The 11,818-nt window shown below is 37.5% G+C and overlaps 1 protein-coding gene across 1 annotated transcript in view; it reads right to left on the reverse strand.

Moving 5' to 3' along the window:
- Positions 1-11,818, reverse strand: part of ZFHX4 (zinc finger homeobox 4) — a 201,424-nt gene that overhangs the window by 96,136 nt on the left and 93,470 nt on the right.

Genomic DNA, 11,818 nt, shown 5'->3' on the forward strand with positions numbered 1-11,818 from the left:
TTTATTTTTTAAAAAAACTTTTCCCCCCTTTTAATTGGGGTGGTTCAATTCCATGCAAACAAGCAAATTCCCAAAATAAGAATAGCAACAAAGAGGAAGAATATTAATAACTGTGATTCAATATAAACTATGTGAGTTTTAGTAATTCATTAAAATATTTTTATGTGCTTCTTTTAAAAAATACACAAATGGGCACAGGTGGTATTTATTTGTTCTTAGATTAGTCGAATAAGGGTTAGCATTCTGAAATTCAAACAAACAAAAGAAAACCTTTATATACAGGATCAAACATGTTGATTTCTACCTTCCCTCCCCCACCTCCCTGGCTTTTAGCATCTGAAAATGGTTAGTAAGAAAAGAATAACTAGCTGGTGAGCCTTTCCAAACACCAAAAGACAGGACCCATATATTATATTTGGTTAACGCTCATGGACAGAATTTTTAGTATTTTTTTTTAAATCAAATGAAGTGATGTTTTGTTCTAAAGCGTCATTCCCAAAATTTTTGTAAAAGGTTACATTTCTGATCATTCTCATTCCGAGAAATAGAAGTGCAGCTCATGTAAGTTATGGCTCTTCACCTGCAAAAACAAATTCTGAATAAATTCTGCATACTTAACCTCAGCAAACAAAGATCTGAAAGATTCAAAAGATGAGAATCTTGAGTACCTGAAGGTAAGCTTTTCTTTCCTTAGAATGGACACTTAAAAAGATACCCAAGCCTGGATCTAAACAGGAACATTTCTGTGCCCTTCAAACACACCAGTCTCAAGTCGGGTCCAAAAGGGAAGAGACAAGCCAGGAATTGACCTTCTCTAGTCCCAGCGACCAGATTAGCCTGAGGCCACAGGACGCCTGAGTGTGTGTGAGAGAGAGTGCCTTGTGGGATGGTGGGGGTGGTATTTGCTATTGTAACACACCAAAACACTTTCCAGAGGGGAGGGAGGAGAAATTAAACTCCCTTTTTTTTTCTCATGTAAATTGTGTAACCATTCACCCCAATTGGTATTCAACCAATGTCATTTCTAAGATTTCAGTCTTCGATATATTTATTAATAAATAGATCACCACCCGATTTTCTTTATAGCACGCACAGTATGCCTCCTTTCCACACCTACTGGGAATCCTTATGCTTGTTGATTCAAGTGAATTAAAAATGGTACCAATAAAAGGAGCAAGGGCTATTTAACAACGCATTTCCTTGTGTCTCAAATCTGCACTGTCTAGAACAGAACCTCGTTTCTTGTCACTCCGCTGTGTTAAGAACAGCAGGCCACAGCCATTCAGACTGCCCCATCAACTGTGAGTTTTAATTTGAGCCACTTTCACATTTAAAAAAAAAAAAAAAAACAACTTACTTTTTCCACCAACCCATCTTCACCCTGTGTTGCACCACCTAAAGCTTTCAGGCCATGCTCTACTCTGGAGCAAGCCAAGCATATCAAGTGTGCCTGCAACACTCACAGGCTAATGAACAATGCACAAAAACAAAAGGAACAGCAAGGCTCCTATTATCTGATCTTCCGTAAAACACAAAAACTGCCTTCTCTGGTGCAGAGGAAGTGCCAGGAAGCCTGCAGGTGTGAGCCGGTTAAAAGAAAAGGCTTGGGCTAAATAGATTCTTTGACTGTCAGGGATTAGAGCCATGGCACTAGTGGTAACACACATCTTTTCCTTTAATTTACAAAATTTTCTCACGAGTCTGCAAGAGTTCACCCCATCAGGGGCTTTCGGAGGCCATTGAAATGTCTTAAGTTTTAATTAAGTTGGAGTTGTCAGAAGAAAGCTTTTTTGGCACAGAGTCAGGGTCATTAATTACTGCTATCTTTGTTTCTTTCTGTAAAGAGAACTCCACTGACTTGTTGGGTTTCTTACCCAGCGTACACTTTCTATCCTCTCGTTCCCATTCACTTCCAAGTGGGACTTGATTAAGTAGTTTACCAATTACTTCCATCAGTTCTAGGTACAAAGCATTTATAAAATCTTAAATCTTAAAAAAACATTTCTCATTAGTGGTTTGGAGTACAGTGACAATAATAAATTCTTCTAGTAAGTTATCAAGCAGCTGATTTCTTGCATGGATCTTTGCATTTAAATATAACTATCTTCACATTTTTCTCATCATTATCTATTTAACATACCTTTTCATATTTTCACAGCCTGTGACCTTGCCTTTTATGAAATACTAATCAATATTTATTTACTTTACTCAATGACATATAATTTTAGCTGGAAACATTCAATTTACTCCTAATGTCTCTCAAGTCAGGCAAGTATTCTTATTGTTTCCAGATAACATTAGCTGCCACTATTACTGATATTTTGTAGAAGTAAAAATGAAAGGTGTAAAAATCCAAAAGTTTTAGGTAATTTGTTAATATGTTTCATCTGTCCCTAAAATAAAGCCATTGGTATTTGGACCAAGTACATTAAGCACTAAAATCTTTAAAATCAATATCTTATTAAAATTTTTCAAATTTCTAAAATACCGTACAGACCTGAATATGTATTATATATGATTTAATTATGTATGTAACCGCAGAGAAATCATGTTCTTTTTTTAAAATCACAATTTGGAATTCTAATTTTTATGAGAAATATGCTATGTTTAGATAATTTGCTTTGAAGTATCTCCGTTTCAGTCTATATTTAATCTATCGTCCTTTAGTTTTTAACCTCATTTCTAAAAGCAAAACAACTTAGTTAGAGATTCATAAGCAAGAATGAAGTTGAATAATTATTTCAAAAATCAGAAAACATCTAAAATAGAGTAAACCTGAATCAATAGAGATGTATTTCTATCTACCAGTATGGCCAGAATGAGTCTTTGAATTTAAGAACGTCTACTTTTAAATTTGAATGAAATAGATGGAAAAAGATTCACAAAGCTGGGCAAAGTCAATTACCACACTTATTTCTTCCTGATGAGCATATGATATCACTTCAATTTTTTTTTCTAGTAATCTCATAGACACCTGCCATGAGTAACAATCACAAACATCTTACCACCAAATAAGTCTTACTTCAGACAAAGAGCCTGAATGCCACAAGGGGCACTCATCATTATAATGATAATGCCACATCATTATCTGATGACTCTCCGATGAGCAACTTACAGGATTTGGAGTCCAGAACTTGGATGGGGGTCCAGAATTTGGACTAGAGTCTGCTAAAACAATCAGTGCTTTTATTCAGTCTGGTCCAAAAGTGGACCACTTTGGAAAGGAGGACAGAGTTCTTAGTTTCACAGAATAGCTGATTCTGTCATGTCTTCTCACAAGTAAAAACATTTTTTGCCATTACACTATTCTGCTTATTAAATGTAAAATGATGCATCTGAGAAAGAGGGCATACAATTTTCCTCTGGTCCTCAATAAAAGTTCTAAATGCCATTTCCAATCCACAGTAAAAGATATAAATGTAAAAGCATAGATGAAATAAATTAGATAATCAAATGTAACTACTCAATTGATTTAAGAAAGTCCAAGTTTTCTAGAGTAGTGAAGTCATATCTCTACATAGATCATTTAAAAAGCAAATATTAAAGTGAAATTCATCTTCCAGGATTTAACAATTAGGGAATCTGAAGGGACCACTCTACTATCTTTGTGGTTTATTTTGTTTGTGTGTCTTTTGGTTTTTTTTTTTTTGTTTGTTTTGTTTTGTTTTGTTTTGAGGCGGAGTCTCGCTCTGTCGCCGGGACTGGAGTGCAGTGGCCGGATCTCAGCTCACTGCAAGCTCCGCCTCCCGGGTTTACGCCATTCTCCTGCCTCAGCCTCCCGAGTAGCTGGGACTGCAGGCGCCTGCCACCTCGCCTGGGTAGTTTTTTGTATTTTTAAGTAGAGAGGGGTTTCACCGTGTTAGCCAGGATGGTCTCGATCTCCTGACCTCGTGATCCGCCCATCTCGGCCTCCCAAAGTGCTGGGATTACAGGCTTGAGCCACCGCGCCCGGCCTGTGTGTCTTTTGTATCACCCCAGCAGATATCAGGAGGATGGGGACTATGGTTTTCACTTCCAAACCACCCGTCAAAGTCCTAGAATAAAATAAGCACTTAAAAATTAAATCAACTTAAACAAAAATATACATGACATCTGAATCTTAAACTTAACACTGAACAAACTTGGTAATGAAGATGATACCAAAATGATATTATTTAAAGATTTATACAATGATTCTGAAACACTTTAAATCCTCCAATAACTCTATGGACCAATTCTACTCATCTCCATTTATCTGAATGTATTATGAATACATCCGATTATAGTCTGAATATAGTATGTTCTGAACCTGGGTCCTTCTATATTAAATTTTTCTAGATCATCTGAGTGAATAAGAAATGGTTATATAGAGTTTGATAAGGTAGCAGGATACACTGCTTTTTCTTAAATCCTTCCTCAATTTCACAAACAATTAGTGTGCACATTATGGCAAGCATTGGGCAAGGCATTGAAGATCCAAATGATGCACAGCCTTTTCTCAGGGCTCTCATGGTCTACATAAATAAGTTAGGAAACAAAAGGAAACAAAATAAACAAATACAACCTCGTATAATGAGGTTTTTCCTGGAGTGAAATAGGAGATTTCATGGGATAGAGAAAAGGCACCTCTGGGTACCACTTCCCCAAAGAAGAACAAGAACTTGGTTTGGCAGGTTTTTGTCATGGACAACAGGTAGAACGGCAGTCGGGGCTGATGGAATAGCATGTATATCATCTACAGGCAAGAGCAAGTGTGGCAAGAACAGTGCACAGTGTCTAATTCACCAAAGGAAAAGGCTGGAGAGGATGACAACGTGAAGTACATTGAATAGAAGGCTAATATTGAACTCAAAACAGAATGATGTGGGAAGTGACCAAAATATGTTAGGTGGGAGTGAGATAAGATTAACTTTCCTAGTTCAGAAACCACCATTGTGGCTGTTTTGTGCTGCCTAGATTGAAGAGCAGTCTGGCAGTATGGCCCTTGCCTTCCTGGGAGTCAAAGAAGTATTAATATAGCTCACCCATGTCCCTCCTCTTAGTTCCTGGCTTTGACCGTAACTCTCTTAACCCTCTTACTCAGTCTTCCTTACCCACTATTAATCATGTTTGTGTCCACCGGAATTTAGTTCTAACTACCATTAACGAGGTCAAGTATTCATAAACAGACAACTCCCAAATTTCTATTACTTACCCAGGTTTCCCTTCTGAGATCTTTGAGTTCATCTACTATAAAAGCTATCCTAGCATATCCACTCAGAAATCTCTCACAGCAACCAAAATTCAACAACAGCAACAAAAAAACCAGAACTGATTTCCCTCCCTTTTTACTCATCCTCTACTCTTTCCCACAGTAATTAACTTTTACTGAGTACTTTTTACATACTAGGCACTGTTCTAAATGCCTTACATAACGTTATTAAATCTCCAAAATATGGTCTACAAAGGAGATACTAATCTTACCTTCCATTTTAGGGATAAGGAAACTGAGACAGGCAGAAATTAGCAGCTTGCCCAAGGTCACGGTGTCAGTGAAAGATGAAGCCAGACGAACACCTACGCTTCTAACCATTATACCATATTCCTTCCTCAAGTCCTTCAGGTAGTGGCACCTCAGATTCACCCAGAGCCTCATTCCAGAAATTTGGAAGCCATCTTTGATACCTTCTCTTCCTTATCATCTACATCTAAATTATCACAAAGTCCTAAATATGCTTTCTAATTATTTCCCAATCTATCAACATCTCTACATTTTACCACTATCTTTTGCCACAAGCTCTCACTCATTCTAATCAATTTGGACAATAATAACCACAGTGTCTTGAAAAGCAATCTGTTTGGCTACAGAGACTCACACCTGTAATCCCAGTACTTTGGGACCTTGAAACCAGGAGTTTGAGTCCAGCCTGCACAAGAAAGTAAGACCCCATCTCTTCAAAAAAATTAAACAAATTAGCCAAGCATGGTGGCAGGTGCCTGTAGTCCCAACTACTCAGGAGTCTGAGACAGGAGAATGGCTTGAGCCCAAGAGTTGGAGGCTGCAGTAACCTATGATTATGCCACTGCACTCCAGTCTGGGCGACAGAGTGAGACCTTGTCTCTTAAAAAAAAAAAAAGAGAGAGAGAAGAAAACTGATTCATGAATTTAACAATTCAGAGAGCATCTGCTATGTGTTATGCACTGTTCTAGGTGATGGAATTGCGCAGTGAGTATAACAAAGTCTCTGCTTTCACAGCCTAAATCCATGAAGGGAAGAAATATAACACTCAAATAAATAAGTACATAATTCCAGGTAGTACAAGGGCTGTGGAGAAAAATGAAGCAAGTAAAATTAGAAAGGGAGGGCAGATGTGGTGGAGGAAGATGCTATCTGAGTATGCCAACCTGATAAAGGCACATCTTTACTTAATACTCTTCAATATCTTTCCTTTTCTCTTAGAAGAAACCCTAAAATTCTTAACATGACTCTAAATAGAATGACCATATGGCTAGGCTTTTCCAGCACACTTCCAGTTTAACAACCATCACCCCTTCACTTTCAAAATATTGCCATTTTGAAGTTTAAGAATGGAATCCTTATACCTAAGGGCTCTGCATGATGATGGCTTCAACCCAATTCTAACTTTAGTTCATTCATTTTCCTCACTTGCCCTCTTTACTCCAACTATCCTGATTTTAGATCTTCCAAGTGTAAGGTTCATTCTGAGTATACAGCTTCCAGAATTCCCTCAGCCTTGACAATTTTCCCTCCCCCCTTCACCTGTCTTACTCCTATTTCTCCTCAAAATCAAAGCTTTTCCACTTGAGTCTTTCCTTTTTCTTAAGAAACATGACATTTTTTCCTTGTTGTACTCGGTGTGTTTTCTTTGGAATACTTATCCCATCAATAATCAAAAATATTAGCACAATTAATTGATAGGTGACTGCATTCTCTCCCAGACTGGAGGCTTCCTGAGAGCATGGACTAATTCTTCATTGTTCATTATTTTATCTCCAATTCCTAAATAATGTCCAGCATATAGCTATATGCTCAATAAATATGGTTAGGAAAAATAATAGTGAAGAGGTACAACTACTGGCAGGCAATAGATCAGAAGTACTCAACAGCATGAAAAGTTAATCAGGACATAATATTTGATAGAATTTCTTGCCTAGTTGATTGAATATAGTGGAGAACAATAGAAAGAAGATTAAAAATAACTCTGATTTCTAGCTTGAGCAAGCAAATGAAGGATGCTACCATTGACAGAGATGGGAGATGCAACATAAAGGACAGGTTGGGGGAGAAGGAAGTGCTATATGCTTTAGACATACTAAATTTGAGATGCCTGTGGGATGTCTAGATCGAATTTTTATTACTTATAGCAAGATTTATTTGTGTCATAACAATGATATTTTTAACAGAACCTGTGTCACCTCAGGTCTAGTAAAGCTTTGAAAATAGCTACAAAAAGCTAGAAATTCCCATTTGTCTGGTGGAATCCTGGTCTTTATTTTGCCTCTCCAGATTCAGTTTTGGGGAAGCCAGGCACCAACTCACAGAGCTGAGATAGTAGCAGGAGGCAGCAGCTCCCACAGTTTCTGACCCTAGTTTCCATTCCACAAATGAGTATGCTGCTAAGAAGTACTTCGAACAAATACTAGTAGTCATAGAATATCAAATAATATGGCAGGAAAAAATGTAACCTGTGTTAAATATTCAGTTATTTTATTGTTTAAATACTAATTTTTAAGATCTTTGCTCTATGCACTCATCATCAGTAGACACTGATACACATCATAATTTGCAAAGTGGATGAAATAAAGTCACCCTTTGACTCCACAAATAGAGCCAAGTGAAACTGTCCCAACAGAAAACTTATCAAATTCTAGGCTGCATGACATGGCTCATGCTTATGATCCTAGCACTTTGGGAGGCTGAGGCAGGCAGATGGCTTGAGCCCAGGAGTTCAAGACCAGCCTGGGCAATATGGCAAAGCCCTGTATCTACAAAAAATACAAAAATTAGCCAGGCATAGTGACTCATTGCCTGTAGTCCTAGCTACTGGTGAGGCTGAAGTAGGAGTATCGCTTGAGCCTGGGAAGTCAAGGCCTTAGTGAATGGTGATCATGGCACTGCTCTCCAACCTGGGTAACAGAGCAAGACCCTGTTGAAAGAAAGAAAGAAAGAAAGAAAGAAAGAAAGAAAGAAAGAAAGAAAGAAAGAAAGAAAGAAAGAAAGAAAGAGAGAGAGAGAGAGAAAGAAAGGAAAAGAAAGAGAAAAAATTTAAAACTTATCAAATTCTAAAGTAATAGAAAAAATATGCAAAACACACTGAGATGATGTCAGGAACATGAAAACAGACTCGTTTCTCACATACGAAAAGATCATTCATACCATCCATTTGTCAGAGTCCCCCTGCAATATTTGACATTGCTGACTGCTACTTTCTTGAAATTCCTTCTTCTTTTAGCGTTAGTAAAAAGCCTTCTACAATTTTATTTTATTTTATTTTATTTTATTTTATTTTATTTTATTATTGAGACAGAGTCTCATTCTGTTTCCGAGGCTGAAGTGCAGTGGCACAGTCACAGCTCATTTCAGTCTTGAACTCCTGGGACTACAGGCATGCGCCACCATACCCAGCTCAACTTTCCTTTCTTTCTAGTTGCTTCTGCTTTGTTTGCCGTCTATTTTTCTTATCTTGATACATAAACATAGGGGTTTCACCTGTGTTGTCTTCATCTTTTGATATCAAGCCCCCCTCTATTATTCCATTTTCTCTTTCTTTAGTTAATATCCTGGATGCAGATCACTCATAAATTAAGATTCCTAACAATGACCTTTCTCTCCAAACCTATACTGCATGTCTAACAACCCAAAATTTATCTCTTTCTGAGGCTTCCTTCTTTTCTTCAAACCTACGAGTCTATACATGAGTTCATCATCCTTCCTTTTAGTCCTGCCTCTGCTCCTCTGTGTCTTCACATTATACTGTTGATGATACAAGACAGAAACACGGATGTCCCCTCAGATTTCTTTCTCTTCCCTGCTCCAGGCATCTAATTAGTTGTTAAGTGCCTACTTATTCTAATGTTGCCCTCATCTTTCTCTTTCTCCCTACTTCCACTATCTCCTATTTACTTCTTCCTGGAACTACTAGCTCCATCTCCTCAATGGCCAGATTGACTATAATCACAAAGTGAGCACTTGGCATCATGACCTGCATTATTACATTTATTACCATTAATGGCATTCCTAATCATATTATGCCAGTCCTGCAATTAAAATCCATCAGTGGTACCCCAATGCCTACCAAAAACATTTCCCAAACCTTTTACACGCTATTTAAAATTTCACATTCCTTTCTTGATCATTTCATTGCTTGCTCTCTATGTGCCAGAAAAACTGAATTACTCACCATTTTTTAAATGTCTATAATTTACTCCACTATCTACATGCCTTTGTTCATCATCTTCCCTCTTTCTACTCTTGTCAACGTTTTATGTGTACATGCCCCAATTTTACCCATTTTAAAGCCCAATCCAAATGTCACCTCAATAGAAAGACTCCCTCAATTGTTACAACCACAGGTTGTCCTCCTTTAAAACAACAAAAATACCTTATCTGAATCCCTTTATGGTGATTAACATATTCTATTTTTGTGTTACAGTTATTTATACACGTCTTATTTATTCCAATAATGGGTCCAATACAGGACCAATGTCAAACCCATCTTTATAAAATCCCATATCCAGAGAACATGTTCAATAACCACCCATGTGCTTACATTTAGAAAAGTAATTCTCCTTTGATGACAGGCAATATACTGTATTTAGGAGGAACAATGTTTTATTGAGAGCCCCAAGTTTAATTTTTCCTCTACCCTTCACCAGCTACTTGACTTTTGTAAGTTACTTAATTCTTTGAAGGCTTAATTTCTTGTGTAAAATGTGGTTAATATAATTTGTCATTTTTTATCAGATTAAGTGAAGCAGCAACATATACACTGCTATGTGCAGGTATCTAATAACTTTTGGTTCCCTTCCTATCTTCAATATATGTGTGGTAGATCTCTAAGATGACTTCAATACACACATACAGCAATTTTTACATGTGCTGGGATAACAAGAACACATAAGACATGAGAGAAAAAGACCTGTCAGGAGTTCCCAAGCTGTGTCTCCTATTTATTAGGGCAAAACTGAGCAAAACAAAAGAGCTCACCTAAATAATCTGTCCCGACCCAGGAATGTTTACACATCATTAACACAAGAGGCAAGAAAATGGAAAGGGTGAAACTAAATTTCATTGAATAAATGCAAAGTGGTTTAAGGCACTTTTATATCACCTATTTCAATCTCTATTTTACTGTTAAGAAAACTTAGCCTCTGTAAAATTAACACATTTCTGCCACTTATCTAGTAATAAAGCTGGAATGCAAGCTTAGGACTTTCTAATTTGTATGTTCATGTCATGCTGTGTCATGTTGTCTCACATACACACACACACCTTTATGAGACAAAGAAAGAAACAAATTCCGATTCCCTTAAGAGGCTGTGTTTCCCCAGGTTTTGATTGAGTAACTTGAGTATTAGGGAAAAAAGCTACATTAAGTAAACAGCTGACATTGGCCAAAAGCTGTGCTGGCCAATAGAATGTTGCAGACTGTCTCTTGAAAAAGCACAGGTTCAATTTTCTTGAGATAATAAATTATTTAAATAGTAATTGAAAAGTAATAAAATACCATTCGTACATTCTAAAAGTACTTTTAAAATTATATTATATAAATCAATATTTAAATTAATTGCTCTCAAAATATTCTCCTGTGTATTATTTTACCTGTTAGCCTCCATTCTATGTAAAAAGGAAAAATAAATTAAATTTTCTATTATTATTTTAAACCTATAGATGCTTGTAAGGTCTACGAATCTCATGAGACATTTGTTATTAACCAATAATATAGACATTCAATACTACCCACAGCCCATGCAGCCCAAGGCCACAAAAATAATAGTGTTTTTGCTTTTCAGGCAATAACTGAAATTGGATTTTTTTTAAAGAAATAATATTCATATATTTAAGTTACATGTGAGATAAAAATTAAAACCATGCTTGTGTGTCACAGAACAAATCGTTTTAAATATCAAAATTGCAGTTACTTCTGAATAATTCTTAATTCACATGATGGCCACACAATGTGCTGGTTTGATTAGGCTGTCAGTAACCACCCACCAGCAAATCATATTAAAATGGAAGAAAACACTATATGCTAGAGAGAGACATTAAGACATTAAAGAATATTTTGCAACATAAAGCCCAATTACCTATATAAAATTGTTGACATCAGTTGGCCTAAATGATCAATTTTACATCTTTTTTTCAAACCCTTGTTCAATAAGATTTCTTAAAAATGGGGGGCGGAGCAAGATGGCTGAATAGGAACAACTCCAGTCTCCAACTCCCAGCGCGAGCAACACAGAAGAGCGGTGATTTCTGCATTTTCAACTGAGGTACTCGGGTCATCTCACTAGGGAGTGCCGGACAATTGGTGCTGGTCAGCTGCTGCAGCCCGACCAGTGAGAGCTGAAGCAGGGCGAGGCATCGCCTCACCTGGGAAGTGCAAGGGGGAAGGGAATCCCTTTTCCAAGCCAGGGGAACTGAGACACACCACACCTGGAAAATCGGGTAACTCTCACCCCAATACTGCGCTTTAAGAAAACGGGCACACCAGGAGATTATACCTACTCCTGGCCAGGAGGGTCCCATGGCCACGGAGCCTCCCTCATTGCTAGCACAGCAGTCTGCGATCTAACTGAACCGGCAGCAGCGAGGCTGGGGGAGGGGCGCCCGCCATT

This window comes from Rhinopithecus bieti, unplaced genomic scaffold (genome assembly GCF_001698545.2).
Source record: "Rhinopithecus bieti isolate Rb0 unplaced genomic scaffold, ASM169854v2 scaffold_2735, whole genome shotgun sequence".
NCBI lineage: Eukaryota > Metazoa > Chordata > Mammalia > Primates > Cercopithecidae > Rhinopithecus > Rhinopithecus bieti.